The sequence below is a fragment of the Oryzias latipes genome, chromosome 12 (genome assembly GCF_002234675.1).
Source record: "Oryzias latipes chromosome 12, ASM223467v1".
In the NCBI taxonomy this organism is placed as follows: Eukaryota; Metazoa; Chordata; class Actinopteri; order Beloniformes; family Adrianichthyidae; genus Oryzias; species Oryzias latipes.
The window spans coordinates 11411044-11432977 of record NC_019870.2 but is presented as its reverse complement, the minus strand read 5'-3'; the positions used below and the strand labels follow the sequence as shown (position 1 = coordinate 11432977).

General features: G+C 38.2%; 1 protein-coding gene across 1 annotated transcript in view; it reads right to left on the bottom strand.

Annotated features, from left to right (window-relative positions):
* The window catches only part of astn2 (astrotactin 2), a 326855-nt gene that overhangs the window by 261363 nt on the left and 43558 nt on the right, over nt 1-21934 (bottom strand). The gene's annotated exons all lie outside the window — the stretch shown is intronic.

Genomic DNA, 21934 nt, shown 5'->3' with positions numbered 1-21934 from the left:
TATGTCATGAGGTAGGGAGACAAGGGCATGGACATCTACAAACATCTTCTATCTGTGACAGGCAGAGAATGACAAATGGCTTTCAGTGCAGCTGGTTATTAACCCGCTGACTGGGACAGAAAACATGGGTGACAGGGAAGGGTTACATGAGGTGTGCTCAAAAGCACCACCAGGCCTAAACGTGCAGATGAAGGGCACCCTCAATACACATCCATAGACTTTGGTAGTGTCCAAATTCCTTCACTACTCACCACTTAGTGAATTATATAGGTGCATTTTGTAGGTAGGTCCAAATCTGCATTTATAAATCCAGTACCCCAAAGATTTTCTAGAAGTCTCTGTGAAAAACTAGTGTCCATCGATGCTCACTAGATTGGCAAATATAGACCTCAATGCATTGCGCATTAACAATTTTTACTTATGTGAAAAAAGTAATTTAAATTTATTTTGTATAAACCGCTAAGTTTTTATCATCAGAACATAGTGGATTCATAAATAGTCCTTGTGAAATGTTCTTACTTATCAGGTTTTTACTTTGGTTAAATTACTGGCTACATATTTGGAGAAAAAAAAAAAAAATATATATATATATATATATATATATATATATATATATGTATATATATATATATATATATATATATATATATATATATATATATATATATATATAAGCATAGTGTCCATATTGCTTTAAAATCAAAGGTAATAGAAAGTCTCACCCTTTTTTGTAGTTGGGGAGTAGTTATTTTGTTTCTGTTGAAAGAAATAACATGAAAGTATGTTTTCAGTCTTAGTTGGATTATGAGGCCACTGCTATTTACCTCAATGATCCATGTTTGCAAGGCCTGGTTAGCTGAGAGCGTATCATCAAATACGCAGATGACATGATGATAATTAATGTAGTAAATTACGATGACTATCAGGTGTACTGACTGAAGGAAAAACAGTTTGTGGTGAAGAAACACCAATTCGATCTCGGATGTAGACATATCAACATAGGAGACTGGCAATTTCAGGAGAAAAGAAAAAAAAAAAAAAGTCCTGGCTTCAAACCAGTGCTCATCAACAGCACAGCAGTAGAGGTTGTAGGTAGCACCAGGTTTCTCTGGGTGCAACTCAATGACATTTTACCTGGTCCCACAAGATGGTCTTCCCAGTGAAGTGAGCACAGCAGGGTTTGCTTACTCCATCAGATGAGGAAAAATAAATAACGTATCTCTGTTCCCATCTTAACCACTTATTTTTTTCTTTTTTCCTTTTTTTTTCTCTTCTTTTTTTTGAATCACTAGGGAATTGTAGCAAACTGTAACTCTACATGTTCAGACATGTTCTTTATTGCAGCAGACCTTACAAAATGATGGGTGCAGTTAAAAAAATCTTTAGAACTTGGGTTTTTCTCACATAAAGGATGCTGGAAAAGAAATGCTGCCTGGTGTTCGCACAGAACATCAGGAATTTCAATTACCCACATGGGCAGGAAGGCACCAAAGCCTCAAGAGCATAACAAGCAGGTTCTGTGGTACTTTTTTTCTCCCAAATTCTATTAGTCTTTTGAACTCTTTAAAATAGAAACAATTAAACCACTTGACACTTCACAGACTTACACAACCTCCATCTAATCAGACACCAACATTTCTGCAATATATTTACCTCTGCTGGCGTATTTCAATTGACTTTTATTAATTTACTGTTCTTTTATTTATCTACAATTGTTCTGATAGGTACTTTTATTTACTTGTATTGTAATCTCAATTTTTTGTGTGTTTGTGTTCTATTTCTGCTTTTATTTAAAGCTTTTTTACTTTCACCCCCCCCCCCCCCCCCTCTAGTTTTGACTTAAGCACTATGCAATTGAAATCTTTTTGTTGTTGTTGTTGTAGTTGTGGAATCTAGTCCAAACAATCAAATAATTCTGTCCACTCAACTATTATAAGTCACATTTGTGCTACATAAATACCAACCTTGGCAACGGTAAGCGATCATGTCCGATAAAAAGTCAATGTAACGTACAGTACACATTTCGGGACTCCACGTTCAAAACTCTTGGATTAACGCATAACTATGCAATTTTTTTTATGTCTGTTTTCGGTCTTTTTGTACAAAACGCAGTCTTTTTGCACAAAACGCGCAGCCACTGAACGTACTTTAAAATTAAACCAGATGAACTTTGACCAATCAGGGACTCGGATTTGGTAGTGAAAGATGGATGGCGTACCTTTTAATTCATGGAGGTACCAAGCGTTTGAACATTGATTTAGAGGAGAAATTAACAATTGCGGTGTATGCCCGGCTGGAATTATATGACACCAAGTCTTTCATAAATCAGAACTGTGATAAAAGAAGCCTGGAGCAAGATTCATGAGAGTTGTACTGCTTTGACATTTTACACCAAGCCTCTTCCAATTGTCACTACATCCGCTAGTATCACATAGCGACTTGCTTGATTTGCTAAAAGCAGGTTCAAGAACCCAAACGTGCATCACATGCCCGGTGTTAACCTAGCATTAGAAGATGTTCTTTAATTTATATTCAAACATAAATATGTATACTATACATATGTTTGCAAGCTGAAATGGGTTGCATCATTTTTTTATTTGTGAAATTTCAAGGTAAATAGGAAAAATGCTGCACATTCAGTTTTGTGTGTGTGTGTGTAATCTGTAGGTTGAAAACATGCTGATTTATCATTCACCTTGACAGGAGATAAAACTTTCCCTGCTGGGCCAACATGGGTGTGCCCCCTTCCATCTGTCTCTACAGTAAACACAGCTAATCATGCTCCTGTCTAAATTCCCTCCTAATAATGTTCACGATATCTTTGCATTTCAGACAAAAATACAAACAATCCCAGAGGATGACAGTTCATCAAAAACATTTCTGCTGCAAACGGAGGAATTAAATCTTGCTTTAATTAAAGCCGGTTTTGACTGTGAACTAAAGCTGTTTTGTTCCTTTTAAATTTATTATTGTTATGTAGATGAATCTGCTCAGTAAGCATGCTATTTTAAGACTAAAGAATAGCAGGCGTGTGTCCTTGTCTTTTGTTCTATGAGGCTTGTCATTGGGCAGCAAGCCAGACATTAGCGGGATATAAGTGTATGGCCTCAAGGTCTACTTGTAATTCATAAGAAGGAACATTATTAAGGTGTATACACCGATGACTGTGTGCATAAACTGAGTTAGGTGTTGCTGAAGCTGGTCTACTCCCAACAAAGATGTCAGCAATGCTTCCAGTTCAAGGACCACACCAAAAAGAAAGGGGAAAAAAATGCAGGTAAAATTAACTTTAAGGGATAAGACTATAATGAATTTTAATTCTTATCACTTTGAGACTAGTTTTAATCAGTAGTTTAAGTAATCAATCTATAGATTTTTAAAGAGCGTACAACATCCTCAAAGCAGATGTACAGTAAACAGGTTTTCTTTATTTTGTTTTTTAAATTCCTAATAGGCCAATACTCCCATATAATTAGGAAAATTTATTTTCTTTTTTGCAAGACTTTGTAGCTGCATCTTAGATCTATTTATTTATTTTTAGTTTTCTGGGCTATTTTTTTTTAAAACCCACATAAATAAACCCTTAAAAGGAAATGATGAAGTGTTTTTAAATGGGAAATAAAGGAAGGGAAAAATAAGGAAAAAAACTGAGTTTTGGTATTTTGCTGGTCTATTCAAAAATGTCTCTATAATGGACTTTATAAAAGTGCAAGTGCAGTTTTCCAGTCTTGGATTTTTCCCCTTATTTAAACTGCAAGAAACTCCATTAAAACCCCTCCACATTTCTGCAATTCTCAATTATACCTCCTGAATGTGGCTTCTGTCTCTAGCAGGGACGTTAAATGTTTACATTTTTCAATTCACTTCTGTCCATATGCACCTCACACAAGGTTCCATCATAGATTTATCACCCGGTGGGAAGTATATTTGAGCCATAATGCCCTCCATTCAAAAATCAGTGGGCTTTTATTCTTATAACTTGTTCTATTATACATACGGAGTAATCGGCCTAGACTTATATCCATTAAATCTGGATTTGACACCACTCACCAACTTTCAGTCTCACCAGGAGGTGTCTCGCAATCAGACATGCACATACTGGCTGCAACACTGAGTGCACTACTAGCATCTTAAAAGCACACTGAATGCGTTTGGAAGCAGTAGGTGGGAAGCTGCTATGAAAGGCAAAGGGGAAACGTGTAAAAAGCATACATGGTGGGGTTATTTTCTGATTCTTTAAGAAAAAAATATATTTTTAGCTAAACCAAGTTGCTTTATCTGCAATTTATTTATTTATTTTAAGTCAGGATGGTTAGAAGAAAAGAAAGGCAATGGTTTAGATACATCACCTCTGCGGAAATACAATAACCTAATTATCCTCTAGCCCAGTGTTTTTCAACCAGTGTGCCGCGGCACACTAGTGTGCCGTGGGAGATGGTCAAGTGTGCCGTGGGAAATTACCCTCATTAATCATTCACTGATCTAAAAACATTTTCCATCTCCAGGAAATCAGCTCTTTGTTCATCCAAACAGGCCCTGATAAAACACTGAGTAGTGAGGAATATAAAAGATCTTAAAATTACTTTTTCTTTGTGTTTATTTGATTCTATTAAAGACATTTTGATAAGAATGACGGTATTTACCTGCAGCTATAGCGGTTTGCGGGAAAGTCCCGCCCCTTTACCTGTCTCCGCCAATCATTGTTGAAGGCTTAATCACATGTCAGCAGTCTGACCAATCAGAAATGGTTAAAGTCTTCACTTCCTTGTTCTTAATTCTGCTCATAAATTCTCTCAGTTCCAACAAAAATACCAGCTAAAGCTCGTCTTTAGCGGTGTAGCTTTCCACAGAGTCCGGTGTCAGACCGTGAACAAAACAATGAAGCTCACAGACGCGAGTCTTTCTGCCCTTTTTCGGCAGTTTTCACACTACATCTCCCATGATGCATTGGCTTAAAGGGCCAGTGTCCCAGCGCACAATGAGTGCGCGTGAAATGTCTAGAAACCTCAACGGACAAACAAACAGTTTCTAAATTTTCTAATTTAACTTTTATTTCATCTCTTAGAAAAAACAGCCGCAACTTCCTGCTTTTTTGGCCACAATTATCACAAAATGCACATGAAATTGCGGGGGGGGGGGGGGGGGGGGGCTGTCGATCAATAGAGACCATGAATTTCTGCTTATTTTTTTTTTTTTTTGGATGCTGGTGTGCCGCGGGATTTTTGTCAAGGTTAAAGTGTGCCGTGGCTCAAAAAAGGTTGAAAAACACTGCTCTAGCCAACAGAATATGTGCATAAACTCTAAGACCAAACAAAAGACTGCCCCAGTTCAAAGATAAAAGTTTTTTTTATTTATTTATTTATTTTATTTAATTGTTTTAAAAGCTAAAAGCTGTGTTAACTTTCCTGTTTGCTATTTCTTTTTTTTGTTTTTTTTTGTTTAACTATCTAAGAGTTCACCAGTGGTGTTTAATGTTGCCCTTGCAACTACATGTGACCACTTCTATCATGGTGGTGCAAAATTGCATCAGTAATCAGACAGAGGGCATTTGAAAGGATCTTGGTTTATTTATTCATTAATATGTGGGGATATTCTTGGATATTCTCAGATTTCAGATCAAACACTACTTTTTTTTTTTCCCAGTGACTGCATGCCCTTCCCTTGATAGTCATTCTATCAAACCTAGAAATGTAACTTCTGTGCAAAAAAAACAGAACATAGTGTCAGCTTAACCCATGGTGAAGCACATCAATATTCATTAAGAAAAAAGCACTACTTCCATATGGTTATAAGATGGATAATTAAGCCCAGGTGCTCCTAATTACCAGTCGTTGATTAACTGATCACCAGCAGGTGAGCAGAATGTTTGGAGCTGTATTTTTCTGCAGCTTTTGGGATTTGTTTAAACAAGATGTGATAATATATAATTAGTCCCTCTGAATAGTTTTATAAATCAGTTTTTTTTTTTAAATTATTATTATTAAACCACATTGTCAACATTTCTACAATTACAAAGCTCAGATGAAAGCAACACAGCGTAAGGCTATGTCCAAATACCCTCCATACTCCCTCTTCTTCCTCTTTCGGCTTCTCCCATCAGGGGTCACCACAGCGAGCAAGTCGCACGGTAAACTTGGCAATGTTTTACGCCGGATGCCCATCCTGACGCAACCTTCTCAAACCGGGCTTGGAACTGGCACAGAGGTAGAGAAGGGAACAGGGAGCAGCCCGGAGTTGAACCCTGGTTTCATGGACGGAAGGCGCCGCAAACCAGCCCGAGCTAAACCTGCTCCCCCTACCCTCCATACTCCCTAACTACTAAAAAACTATATAGAGCAGGACCATCTTAACATTTTAACAACAATTAGACTACCACGCTTACCACTTTTTTTTCCTTTTCTTAACGCCGAATATGATGGCAGCAAGTTCCCGAAGTAAAAGCCTAGTAATTATGATGATTTTACGAACACTATTTTAGCATGCTCTGTGTTTTGATAATGAAAACATGGATGGTTTCTAAAGAAAATAAATAAATAAAAAAATTGATTTTTTAATTTTTTTATGAAAAATTGTTCAAACCCAATTGTATTGTTGTAGAGAGCATTGGCATCTAATTTTTCACAGAGACTTCTAGGAATATTCTAGAGCACTGGATTCTGGAAATGTAGACTCAGACAGCTCGACAAGATGGCAAACGCCCTATGTGGTCCACTAAGTAATGAGTATTGAGGATGAACAGACTAATACCGCAAAATACGAAGACCCCACAAGGAGTATGCTCTTATATTCATGCTAAAAGTTTTACTAATTTTGGCTTTCTCTATTTGTTCTCCTGATTTGGTTTTGAAATCATGTTTTTGTGTTTGTCTGGTAAGTTTTTTTTTGTATATGGGATTGGTTTGACGAATCTTAACCGTCTTATTTTTGTTGTCATTTAATTCACATTAACTTTTTGTTTTTTCCATATGCCAACAGATCAGTAATGAGCATTACAAAGAACAAACCCAAGTCAAATTCAATCAGCACTAATTGTCTAAACTGCTTTCATTTTTGTAATTTAGGAATTGTAAATATGGAAAAGTGAGAACCAGCTAAGAATCTACATGCATATATTTTTGTTTTTATTTTATGCAGTGAAAGTAGTCATTTTTTTAATTCATCCTTTAAAAAAAAATGTTTTCTCTTATTTGATTTAATATTGGAGCCGATTGAGTGTGTACTGTCACTGGCCTCAGTGATAACATGGTTTCAAAAGGTTAGTGCAGGAATTGCACTTTTGAACGTAATATACAGCATCCTGCCAGTTTTCTCAATAACACATCTTTCCCAAACAGTTGGTGCTCAAAAGCACAAAGGTGATCATGGCAAAGCGGAGTCTGTGATTGTGCAAGCCTGACAGCTCCAACGGTTTATCAGCTACGGAACCAGTCAAGTCATCAAATTTTACAATGATGAAAGCTGGCACCCTGAAGGCACTTTTCTCCCTGTCATTATGCGCGTGCCAGTTTTCTGCCGACTGAAGCACACATGTAATTGCTCCGGCTGCCTGCAGCTCAGTTGACAACAGGTGAAATTCAGTCATTCACATGAGGAAAAGGGAGGATAAATTCATCGGTTCTAGATGTCAACCAGAAATAAAAGCAGGGAGAGAAAGTGTGTAAAAGACAGACAACCGCATAAAGAGAGATTTACACGGGGGGCACAGTGGGGGTGTCTGACACTCATCAAAATTATCCAAGAACATTAACATTACTTTTCAACTTTCAATTTGTGCATCTTCTTCCTCTGTAATAAATGATGATGTGTCATAATAAAATTTTAATTACAAACCTTAAAAGTCTTGCAAAACTCATTTAAAAAAGCAGAATCCTTCAAAAAAGAAAAAACCCTTTAACGTCCATCTAAGAAAATATGTATAATCACATAACTAAAAAAAAAAACCCTGGCAAATGCACAATACTTTAAATAAATAAATAGAAAGTTTGAATTGGCTTCTTATCTTAAGAGAACAAAGTAAAAAGCATTTATTTCTTAGGTTATAGTTACAGGAAACCCCAGTAGGTTATTTCCCCTAACCTATACAATACAAGAAAGTACTAGTTCAAAATTATATTGTATTTTCAGGTCATTGCTATGTATTTCTAATAACCCACCCACTTTCCCATGATGGAAATGGTGTTCGACTTATTATTGTACCACATAAAATCCTCTCCTTTGTTTTGCTCACAGTGAGAAAGACAATGTCCAAAAATGGCTCACCAGTTCTCTGTAATCAGTCCGTTTTTTAAATGTATACACCCAAAAACAGTTGTTTAAGTTATCCTGCAGATGACAGCACTCTCACTTGAACTGAAAGTCTGAGGTGTAAATTGAGCTGTGACGATGTAGGATTTTTGAACACAGCGGTGATGAACCAGCAGGGGGCGCGGTGTCGTGGTTAACCGCACACACAAAATCCTCTGGCGGGCGGCGGTGTCGCGCACTCAAGAACGCACGCAGCTTGGAATGAAAATGAATACAAAGGAAATTACTAATTAGAACGCAGTAAATTTGTCGTATTTCCTCGCGAGACGGAAACTTCTGTTGTAGAATGAGGATGTGTATGTGCTGCTGAAACCGCGCTTGTGTGTAAGAAGAGGGAGTGCATGCAGCGCAAGAAGGGATGAGAGGCGCAGCGCAGGGAGTGAAGGAAACCACTAATAAAAGGTTTACCCAAGAAGCCCTTGAAGCCTGAACACAGGACTTGCAGAAAAAGTGAATTATCAGCAAAGATGAATGTGTTTAATGTGCTTATAATAGTTCCAATCACACACCATATGCAGAAAAACCACTTAAAAAATAACGTGCGGTGATGCGGTTATCGTTACACCCCACGGTGTACATCATAAAAAAGGCAGGGTGAGAGTACAGTACCCTGTTGTACACCTAGGCTATTGATCCCTGTGTCAGACACAATCTTCCAATTTCACAAGCTGTGATCTATTTCTGAAATACTTCTAGGGGAAAAAAGGGTGATTAAAGCACGGTGAAGAACTGAGTGAAAAAAAGAGTATATTTGCATTGTCAGTTTGTTGACCCTATCCAAACCAAAGTATCGCAGTGTTTCTCTTTTTTTATCCCCTTTAATTAACATTTACATGTTGGATCTGATAAATGTGTCATTATTGGCAGGCAATGTACCTCAGGGATTAACTGTTAATGTAATTAAACCTTTACTTTAATGGTCAATAGTTTGTACTTACCCTCTAGGTTCAACAAAGAGCTTTGCAACCAGTTTCTCATTAATTAACTCTCACACACACCCCCATCCACATACACAACAGCAACACACAAACAGTGTTTTTATGCATACACTTAATAAATATTGCATACTGCTTTATCTGTTTGTATGCACATCATTTAGGATTATCTGAAGTATTCTGAAGTCAAGCTACACATTATAAAAAGATTTGGCTTAGACTGAAAGACGTCTGCCCTACTTAAAAAGTGAAATAAAGATATTTAACTAACTGTTTTAGATCAACCAAGTGACATAGCTGCAAGATTTAGAGTGTGACACATCAAGACGTGAACTTACAACTGATCAAAACATCCAATTACAGATGTGTCAAGGTGTTGTCAGAATCTAAAATAAAACACACACACACACACGTTAGGTTATATTTAATATGAAAGTCAACCATCTTTATTTAATAGTCTTTGAGATTTAAAATGTACTAATGAATCCATTAAGCTTTATCCATTCTGTTCAGTTATTTTTACAGTCTTTGCCTTGTTTTTTAAACACAAAAAATAAAGTTTGATTTGATTCGATTAAGTTACTAAAGTTCAAACTCCCTGTGTCTTTTCCCATTTGCTTAGTTGCTTAATGGACAAAAAAAATGTTTTTAAAGACAGTTGAAAATAATATTTAAGAGTCATTGCTGTAAAACAGATTTTTTTTAGAGAAATGATTGTTTAGAAATACAACAACTAAAATACAATTGATTTTTTTTTACTAGGTTGTATATAGCAAGACATTTTCTTTTTCCTTTTGTTAATTTTTTTTTCCTGTCAGTATCAGTGGCCACATGATTTCCAGGATGATTTGTTTTTCATTACAAGACATTTTTCCAATATTCTCCAACAGCTAACCACTGCAAACAATTAGCTAATTACTAAGAAAACGTGTGTTTTTGCAATATGTAGATGAGAAATTACTTTCTTTTTCTCTCCAAAATGGAAAAGACTGATACGGCTTTCATTCTTATCTTTCAGAAACAGATGTTTTTATTTGTTTACCTCAATCCTTGTGCTGAGTGTTCAACTGTAGGTAATGTAGTGCATTTTCCAAGAGCATTTTAAGCTACAAGGAAACTGGAAAGATGAAAATATGAAAGTTCCAAGCCGATTTTCAAAATGAAATACCACAAGGAGACAGTGTTATCTTTTGAACAATGCTACAAGGACAAGTTTTCATAGAAAGTGGAGAAAGGACACAGTTAAATCCTTCTGTGGTTTTTGTTTCCTCTTTATTTTTCTTTTTTACAAAAACACCTAAAAAAAAATAAAGAAATACCTGCACAATGTTTTTAATACACAAAGAAGTATTTAGTCTGACTTATAATCACTTGTTTTTCTTGAATGTTGCTACTTGAGCTATTTTGGATAACATAAATATTTTCTATTTTGTAATATCCACAATTCCAAGTATGTCTACTTATTTTATGCTTGATAGTATAATGTGTAAATTTTCTAAATCTGAACCTTTTCTACTTCTTTTAGCTCATCCATGAGGTTATTGATGTATTTCCAGGACAATTGAAAAGAATGATGTCTCTAATGGTACGTTCACACTGGGCTGGGAAACGCTGGCCGAGTGACCGCTTCCAATGAAAAGTCAATGTAAATGCACGCACATGCACGTTTCGGGATTCTGTGTTCAAAATTCTCACGTTGACAACCTAAAAACACGCACGTTATCAGGCTCTACATGCAAAACATGTGGCAATTGAGAGTACATCATAAGTTGAAACCAGTTGGACTTTGACCAACCACAGTCTCGGATTTGGTGTACTTTTCAAAACATGGAAGTACCAACTGTTTGGCAAAGTGATAACGAAGGACAAATGAATCACTGCGGTTTTTTTTGCCTGGGTTAAATTAAATGTCACCAAGTTTTTCATACATCGGAATAGAGCAGTGAAAGAAAAAGATTTGCACCGCTTTGGCATTTTGCACCAAGAATCTATCCAACTTTTAGCGCATGCGCCAGTATAAGGCAGCAACGATCCAGTCCGCATATCATATGCTAAAAGCCCCACCCACGTTCAATGCTTTTTTTGCAACTAAGTCAGTGAAGGGGTCACAACATTACTCTGAGCTCCTTCTGGGTAGCTCAGCTTTGTACTGTACCACTGAAAGACAATCCAGAAATAAAGCAAAAGAGTTTCACCCTTTGTATCAATAACCTTATCTGTTTGTTCTCAAGCCACATCTAAAAGACATAGGTGAGTGTAGGAACATAGATTAACTGGTAAATTAGGAGCTTTGTCTTTCAGCTCTCCGTTCATCACAACAGCCTGGTACAAAGTCTGCATTACTGAAGGTGCTGGGAAATAAGCTGGTAAATCTCCCACAGAATCCTTCATGAGAAAAGAAAGCTCTGGAGGGGCGACTCCTTCCTAACCAGAATAACCTTTAAAGCGAATGTCTATGAAAAAGTAGAGCCAGATAAAGACAGAGGGGTGAAGTGTCAAAATTGCTGCGTTATTCAGAAAACACAATTTCCAACTACAGTTCTGGGATTTCCCAGCAAATAAGAAAATCAAGAAAAAAACCAATCGACGTTGTTCTCATGGCTGTCTCCCTCTATCAATCAGATCTGTTGACTCAACACCTGTTTGTCTGGATGACCCGTTTCTCATCTCTCTTCTCCTCATGCTCTCAATTTTAGGAGCCACTTTATGCACTCAATTTACTACACCTGGTATTTGACAAGATGGGGTACATGAGCAGCATTAAGCTACTTATTATCTCATTAAGCACTAAATTGGAACTCATGAATAAAACAAATTTGCTTAAAAAGTTTTACAACCTCTTTACTGGTGGAAGGCATCCATTTTGACTAAGTTTTCATAGACTTAGTCACAGGGATGAGTATGCACTGTGAATAATGTAAATTTTCATTTTTTTTTGTATTTATGCATTATTTTTAGAAACGTTTTATGACACTCAAGGTAAGGTACAGGTGCATTAAAAATAGACACAGAGCCAAAAAAAAGTTACACATAAATTGCAATGTCCAAAAGTTGATGGTGTATTTTCATTTATAGTGTTGAAGGCCATCCTAATAAGATAAGCTGTATGCCCTGATTGAAATACTGGTGGTCAGTTTGTTGTGTGGAGGTCCTACGGTAGAGGATTACAAAGATGAGGAGTAGATCTGCTAAATGCTCTAGACTAGATCCTAAGGTGAAAAGATGAGCACATGGAATGGAGGAAAGAACTTGAGGATGTGGGTGGGTATTCAGAGCCAGGGGAGATCAAAGAGATGGGGAGGAACTAGATTGTGAATAATTTTAAAAGGGAATAGAAGAAGTTTAAATTTAATTCTGAGATGGACTGGCAGCCAGTGTATTTGATTTAAGGATTAGCCACATGCACGTGTATTGTGGTTGATCTGTTCAGGAGCTGAGTCTTTGAGCTGTTTGGGTCCAAGAAGAGTCATGAAGAAAAGCAGCAACATCATAAAGGGAGTACAGGTGTGTCTTGCAATTCATTTAAGGTTCGAATGTCCACCTCAAAGGACATTGTCGAAAGGGAACATTTGATTATCATGCGTGTGGTGTTTAATGAAGTATCCGTAAGGCTAATGTAAGTTGCACACGCACTCTGGTTGTTAATAAGGTACTGGTCATTTGCCAACTTTGCGAGAATGCAACAAGGTTTGCCCGTGACATTTAATCCCCACAGGATGGTTAAAGGATGTTGAGACAAACTATGATCTGATTGTGTAATTTTCCCATTGCATCATCATATGATCATCACTTAGAGACCTCTTCCGAACTTCCCCAACTGGCCGAATTCTAAATAATGAAAAATCTGTACAACACACCTGAATCTCACCTTACTATGACCTGTAGCCTGCAGTGTGCCCAGAGAAACAAATGTGCATGGACATTTTTTGGTCTATGGCTTCATCAAGCTGTCTATATCCTTGCTATTTCATGCAGGCAACCTCCGTACCCCATTCAGATTTGCCCGTTTTTGCCGTGAGACAGCCACCATTAGGGCAGTTGTCACTAAGGCTTTAGGACAGGAGTGACATGATCATTGACGAGGGGTCCACAAGGGACCTCAACAGCAGAGTTTTGAGCCAAAAAACCTCATGAATGGAATCCAATAGACCAATAGGTAAGAAGTTACAATGGCACATATGGTGTGTGACCAATGGATGGACCATAATACTTGTGGTGGAAGGTGGAAAATTTGAAATTTTGCTTAAGTGGATTATTTCAAAGCAACTTGCTAATGTTTCCCATGGAATAAATTACTTTAATCTTTAGTGGAAAACCAATCATAGTTCAAATTCTAGCTCCATAACCTAGCATTAAAATGGTTGAGGTAAAACCTATTTAAAATTGATGAAAAAGTAGAAAAATCTGCCTTGGCAAGTGTCTGTATTAAAATAACATGAATTATAAATGTATTAAAAACCATTAGAAAAATCATAATATAACCATCAACAGAAACTGATGTACACTAACATTATGACCCTCTGTCTCATTGCGTAGGCATCAGAAAGCTGAAAAACATGTTGTTTTTCATTTAGAACACAAAAAGGAAAAAGTGTACTCCCTTTTTTTCCCAGGGAAACGCTTTTCATTTGGGAGTCATTTTACACTTCTCTGAACTAAGACACCTGCTGTTTACATATCCAAGTCAGTGTCATGAAACAACAAATTTCGTTCAGTAATAAATGTTGCTTGTCATCCCTTCATTGTTTCGTTGTCAAAACACTATGAGCTCGTACGCTTCTTGCCCCTCCCTATCCAAAATTGAATTTGCTCTACATTTTTTCTCGGATCATCGGCCTAACAATGGCATTTGTCGTCAATTCAGCAACATATTAAGCTCAGGGTGTCAGTAAGTGAGAGTGGGTGAGGCCTTTTTGTCAGAAATGACTGCTTCATGCTGATGGATTACATTCATCTATGGCTATTTATCAAATGGCAGTTCATTCATTAGAGGTTCATTTACATGCAAGGGGCCTAAACACAACTGACTTACAATTATCATGGGGGCATAATGGGATGCTGCTGCATATTCACCACAGATCTGCAGCTATTTACCGTGGCATGACTGACATTTGCCTGACAACAAAGCAAATAAGGAAATAAGGTAAGGCTTATGGAGTAACATTTGTTGTTTTGAGACTTTCAGACCTCAGACAATCTGTTTTTACCATGTGTTTGGAGGAAGAAAAAAATCTCCTTTGTAGACAAGTACAATCCGTAAAATGTCTTATCAGCACAGTTTCGTTTTTTTTAACATGATGCTACAAAAATGGTAGAGGATTTTTACACACTTTTTTAATTTTTTATTTGCATGTATGTGTGTATCAGCAGTTGTTAAGCATCTCTGTGTTATTTAAACAAAAAGGAGTTTCAGTTTAGGGCAGTACATCAGAATAAACCACAAAAAACTACCTCAAATGTGTAGCATAGGTCTAAAAACAACTTGTGCTCTTGGATTAGTGAGGCAAAGTGCCAAGGTAAAGCAACCCCCCCTCCCCACTTCTGCTTCTAATGTATTTAAAGTGACACATTAACAGGATAAACAGTTCCCTTATCTACTGAGTGCATATGCTTCTTCTATAACACTGTAATCCCATTAACAAGACCTATTCTGATTTCACATCTCTCTAATTCACTCTTAATACAATGTCAAGCATGTCAGTTGACGTAGTGCTGCAGAGCCCCACCTGTTTGGAGGATTGGGGTGTGTGAGTACACTAATAAAGATCTTTACACTGAAAATCTGGATGAAAGAAAAAAAAGTTTCACCTGTTTTTTATTTTTATTTGTACAACAAAAAAGATAGTCCATGTGCTCTCAAATGAGTGCATATGACTAGTGTTGTAAACTCAACCATAGATACAGCCAGAGGTGAAGTTCAATAAAGAAATACTCAGAAATGCTATTTTAAATGGAATTTTCTTTATATATGTCCTCAATTATGAAAAAAGCCACAAGAACATGTCAAAACACTCAGTTTTCATTGGAGTAGGTCTTTAAGGACAGCTGTGGATCATTAGTAAAGTAGTCTTCTGCCAGGGCTGGTGATTTCCTAACAGCCAACTATTAAAGTTTTTCTTTTTTTTGTTTTTGTTTTTTAAACTTGTCCTGTCCAACAGCTGGGCAAAACAGATGAGAGCTGAAGGCCTCTTGTGTTGGACATATTTTACTTTAACAACACGGGTAATCTTCAGACAAATCAGAGGTATGTCTGAATAAACCCCTTTTGTAATTGAGCCCAAACTTTATTCATTTTAATCACATTTGAAAATCTTTTGTGTTGGACCGGACGGAAAAGGAAAGAAGGGAAGAAGAGAGAGGGACGTTAGGGGGGATAGGAGGGCAATCATAGGAGGGGAGGGGGGGGATAAAACCATGAAGCAGCATAGAGCAACAAGCTACTGGATGTTCATCATTACGGTAAGGTTCAGATGTAATACAAATCCAATACAAGTCCACACACACACTCAAATGTTAGAAACATACCTGCTAGCTGCAAAAATGTCCACATGTCAACATGTACATAATACAGATAGTGTTCACACATGCATACTTATGCCTTCAAACCAACTAGTGTGAAATAATTCATTCAATCAATCATGCAAACTATTAGTGCAAAGGTGAGCTAACACCTGTGCTTAAGTGAGTGTTTATGTTCTTCTAAAATGGATGGAGGAATGTGAAAAGAAGGAGGGAGAGTGCCCAGCCACCCCCCCACCAAGACCCCCGCCGCAGCAGCCGCGGCAGCCAGAACCCCAAAGCCACACGACAGCAGGCAGGGAACAACCGCCCCCCGGGTGATCACATCCGCCACCCAGGCCAGGGCCAGCAGGACTGCCGCGAGGCCCCCAGAGCCAGAGAGCAGGGAGGCATGGGGGGAAAGAAAGTGCCGCCCCAGCCCAACCAGGAGTGCAGCCCCCCCCACCGCCCCAGGAGGGCCCAACGTCGGGCCCCACCCGAGAGGGGTGCCCACAGCCTCAGACGAGCACCTCATCACCACCCAGGAGTTCTGGGCATCCCCCCGCCCCAACCCCAGGTACGAGCCAGGACCCCCCAAGGGAGACCCGCTCCGCGCTCCAGGCAGCCACTCACCCGGCCCACGGTTGGTCCAGAAAGGAGCAAGGCAGGGGCCAGCCGCCCTCGCCCAGGAGGGGTCCACCCCGGGGAAAAGGGGGGCCCACGAGGGGGTTTGTAAACATGGCCCGACCAGGCTCGGTCACAGTTGCAAATTTGGCGAGGTCCAGCACCTGGGTGCAAGGACCAGAACCCACTCCACAGGGACACGGACACCCCCGGCTCAGGTGTGATGTGATCCTCTGCTTCTGGCCTTGCCAGAAAGCTCAGGGATCCCTCTACCTGCGTGGAGAGAGGGCCGGCAGGACCAGTAAGCCAGCACCCAGGGGACACGGCCGCCGTTGCCAAGGGTCCAGTACCCACTACCAGGGATGGGGTAGGGGACAGATGGTCCAAGGTCCCACCTTCCTTGCAAAATGCGTGTGTGTGTTTGTGAGGGTGTGTGTGTCCATGTGTGTGTGTGTGTGTGTATGTTGGAATGTATATTTTGAGGGGTGAAGGGGGTGAGTACTGAGGGGGTGCAGTTTAAATTGGCGGGTAGGGCACTGAGGGGACATCTCCTGATTACTCACAGTGATGTCCCATCACCCTCCCCACCAAGGGGCCCTAAATGTCTGGGGTGCGGTTAAAATTGGCGGGTAGGGGGCTAAGAGGACATCTGCTGCTTACTGGCAGTGATGTCCAAACACCACCCCTACCAAGGGCCCTACATGTCTAAGGTGCAAATAAAACCGAGAGTGGGGGTCCACTCCATAAGGCAACCATGGGAGGGGGACCACTGCCAAGTAGCTCCCCCTAAGGTGCATCGCAGGCTAAACCCCCCACCCCCTCACCCTATTATGAGATTATATGAGGAAGGGGGTAAATTGGTGATCAAACAGCCCCCCCCCCCCCCCCCCAGCATAACTATTAAAGTTTCTCTAATCAAGACAAAGAAGCATTAAATGCCCCTTGTAATTAAATCTATCTGCATTGCTGTTTGTAAGGATGTGTATACATCCATAAGCCCGAAAGCTTTAGGCGCAAATATGTAGAAAAACAACAATTGAAATGTTGCTGCATTCTTTTAATTTCAATTTCAGAGTTGGTTTGGCTAAGAATTTAATCAGCTTAAGTCAGTTACTGATTTACAGAATGCAAAAAAGTTTGTGTTTGATCAGATTAAAATCCCTACAAATGAGAAAATTAAGAGAGGGGAACCTTCAGAATACAACGTTCTTCATAGCATGTTTTTTGCCTTTGGAGTAAATGGGCTTCAAAAATTCTTGAACTGAGCTAATTTTGGATGTCAATATAGATTTCATGCTTAAGATGGTAATGCAGATGGGTGGCTGCTTCATGCATTGGAACTTTGTTGGTCTGTTTTAGTTTTACCACATCCTCTCTCCACATTTAGCTGCTGCTAGTTTGCAAAACACTAGGTTTTAAAGATAGATAGATAAAGAGAAAGAGATGAAGAAACAGATAGAGATAGATGGATATAATACCAGTTTGTTTTAAGAAATCCAATCCACTAGTAATTATTGCTCAGACAGAAGTAAAGTTCTGGAAGACGGAAAATAATGTCTCAATAGATATTTATTATTTTAATATTCTCATACAAGTTGGTTCTACAGATATTCAAACATGTAGTAAATATTGTATAAAAACAAAGACTTATTTTTTTAGGGAATATTGGACCAAATATTTTTATTTTTTCAAAAATATGAAAAAAGATTAATTAATCAAACCCTTGGCAGGTTAAAGCACTCACATTTTAAACATAGTTAGCTTGTTTTTCTGCATATTTTTTTTGTAAATGATTAGAGGCTGCTATGAGCAACAATTGTTTAAAGTGAACAAATTATGGTATTTGACCATTTCATGCAAGAATACCTTCCATAGCCTGTCTTTTGCTCTTTCCCTGCATGAGTATTAGTCATTATGTGTGAGTAATCAGATTGTGGCATGACCAAACACGCAGAAAATGTGTTCCAAAAAAAAAAGAGAGAAACAAAAAAGAAGACACCATGAATATTAGCCAACCCTATGCTGATTTATAAAAGTTAATTAATTTCCTGTGGGCATGGCTGTGTCCTGCCTAATTAATGGTGATAATGTCATTGGCATGCTGACTTGGGTCCCCCTTGTCACTCCAGATAAATCAGTTGTGTACTGAGGAGCACCGTGCCCCAGCCGTGTCCAATGTGTTCCCTTTAGCTGGCTTCCTGACCCACAACAACATTAGGGGTGACCGGGGATGAACATGCTCATAACTCAAGCACTTCATTACTCATTAGTCAGAAGAAAGCCGACAAGTGTGCTTAGTGAATCCATGTAACTCAATTAGCTGTTTACTCTTTTTATCTTATATTGATGGTCAAGCCAACATAGTGCCTTTCGGTCACTGATAACTTCACTTTGCGTCAATGTAGCTTTAAAGACCCACTTTGATGAAAATGGTGTTTTATGTGTTTTTAACATGTTCTTGTGGGATTTTTATGATGATGGAGAACACATATTAAAAATATTAATATTAATTGCATTTCTAAGTATTTTTTTTTATGATAATTTGTCAAAAATAAAGAGCAGATGACTAAAATGCTGTTTGAAAAAAAGCATATTTAGGACAAAAAATAAGCTAGGCAGGCCATAAGCTCCCTGCTCCAAGCTCTCAGTACTGGGGAGGGGAATGGGGGCGGGGTTGCTTCGAACCAATAGTCCTGCTCAGAACTAAGAGGTGAAGTTTTGATGAACTACTGCCACTCTGCGGAAATTGTTGTCATGGTTTGGGTTACTTTTGTATTGGTTTTTCCTCTATATCTTGTTCTGTCATGTTTGAGTTCTGTTTCCTGTTTTATTTTGAAAGGTTTCCTGTTTTGTCATGTTTTTGTGTTTTACTTCCTTTGTCCCAATCTGTCCTGATCATGTTCACCTGTGTCTTGTCTGCCTTGTCTGTATATAAGACTTGTCTCTGCCTTCCTCTTGGGCTGGTCCATTAACGTCATTAATGTCTCTCATGTACTGTCTTTAACGTCTTTTCCCTGACTCCTTTCTGCCATGTTCATGTTTTGCTCTCAGTAAGTTTTTTTTTGTTACCTTGCTCTGCAGTGCCTTTTGTTAAGATTAAACCCCTTGCCCTGGAACCGTGTGCCTCCCGCCCCTGTATTCTGGGTCCTTCACGCTCACCAGCCCTCCCCACCTGACAATTGTATCCTAGAAAACGAAACAGGGTTTAGGATTTTAGCTAGAAAAGGCATAATTATAATTAATAGACCACTAAGAAAACTTCTACAATAGTTTAAAAGATAATTGGAGTGGGAGTTCAAATTTTCATGGTTGCGAAAGAGAAATACATATTTTCTTTCTCTTTTTACTCGCTAAACAACACATGAAAAACAAAAATGAGGTTATGAAGAAGTCCACAACTACCTTGTAAAAAGCCAAAAATGTTTTAAAAAAAACATGAAATGGTCTGCAATAGGAATTTAGACATTAAAATGACTTTCACTGGGGTTATTCATTGATCGCTCTCCTTTTTAGAGTAGATTTTCCATTGAAAATAGCTTCTATACAAATTCTGTTGGCCTGCTTTGACAGTTTGAAAGCCTGGTACTTGGGTATGAAGAAATCAAAATCTGATTGTAGTTTGCTAACAAGTAGTGCATAGCTACACAACCTTGGTCTTTACCATTCTGCCTGTTTTCCAGCTCTTTGCACTGTTTTCTGCTAGTTTGCTGACTCAGATGTCTCTTTATTCTGATTGAAAGAACACACATAATCCACACAACCAACTGCAATTTTTGAAAAGGACAATCTTTCCCATCTTGATTGACATTAGATGCACCAATGACCTGCAGAGGAAGTGACACATGCCAAGTGTACAATGCAACACTCAAGGTGCGAACAAGAAAAAGTTGGAAAATCCTAGCATAAGGTGTAGTGTGGTGTTGCAGGTCCTGATTATTATCTGGTCTGACTACATTCTAACTCTACCTTTTTGATTATTCCCTAGAATTTGCTACTGTTAGTTACTTTTATCCTAAGCTAATTTCAGTAAAACCCCAGCAGAGCTGTTGTACTTGGTTGAGCAGTTTGGTCAGCTTTTAAAAGTAAAATGTAAACAACATCAAGAGGAAAATGAGGGTGTACAATTGTTTTGCATTTCTTTCCCAACAAACTGTGTCTTCAGTAATTTTGTGTTCTAGAAGTGTATTTACTGTAAGCATTTTGCCATTAAGTTTGGTTTGTTTTCAGTTGTGGGTTCTAGGTTCTTGTCATGTTCTGGTTTCGGGTTTTGAGTTTCCCTCAACAACAACCACGCCATGTTCCACAGTTGTCTTTATTCAAGTTAATCGTCCTCAGTAACATGTCAGGTTTCAGTTCATAATTGTCTTGGCAACAGTGCACTCATTAATTTGGTTTCTCCCTTTGCTTCATGGTTTGGCCACACTTTGAGTTTATTTAATACAATTTTAAGTTAATGCCATCAAGTCTTGTCTCCTGCATTTTGGATCTGACACCACCAGGTCCTGCTTTTTAACACAAGTATTGACATTTTCATTAGAAAATAGACATTCTTACCCTTGGTAATAGCTTTTTTAAACAGGGCAAAATATGAAAAATATCAATGCAAGCAATAAAAATCCATAGTTGTGGATATAAAAGTTCCTCACATTGATAAAGACATTGCATTGTTTCAGCAATATGTGTATTCTGACTTTGTTCAGAGACCTATGCATTGCCATGGAGACTTAATAGTCCATTCAGATATTTGATCTTAGTCAAAGTGTTTGGTGTTAACAAAAGTGTATGAAAACAAAAATGTATTTATTCTTCTTCAGTATGGCCGTTCACTACATTTTCAAACCTACGTTAAGTTAAATACGTAAAGGCCTTGATTCACATGGTTTGCTTAAAGACACTGAGATGCTCTCTGCCTGTGTTACAGAAAACTAAATACATCAAAACCAGTGCATTCAAATCATTTGCTGTTAGACTTTTTAAAAGACAATCTCTCATTTCAAAAAGATTGTAAAATCTGGCAGTAAAACAATTTATTGACTACAAAACACTATTTACTGGGTAAAATCAATTTAAAATTCTGTGGCAGAGCCACAAAGTCTTTCAATTTCCTTAAACGGCAAACGTATATAGATAACTGATTTTTGTTATTTCATTTCCTCTTACAATTTAACAGGCACAAACTATCCAACCTAGGAGCTAAAGCTTCAGTCACATACATTAATAAAGGAGGATTGACCCGTATTTGTTCTGCACCTGAGTTCAGGTGTGTCTTGCAGTTATCATGAGGCTTGTATGGCTACCTCAAGGGGCGTCATGAAAGTGGAACGTACAATTGCAGTCTGTATGGTTAGTGTATTGTGAAGTATTTGTATGGATAATGTAAATTGCATGCACTTATAACTAGGAGCGTAATGATTTATTGACTTAATTAATTATGTCATTTTTATTCCTATAATCTAACCAAATCAATCTGTCTGAGGAAAATTGGCATTCGAATAGCATTGAATTAATTTATACTATTTAAAGTTGTTTCAAAATTAAATACATAAATTGCAATTGGTATTGGAAGACACTGT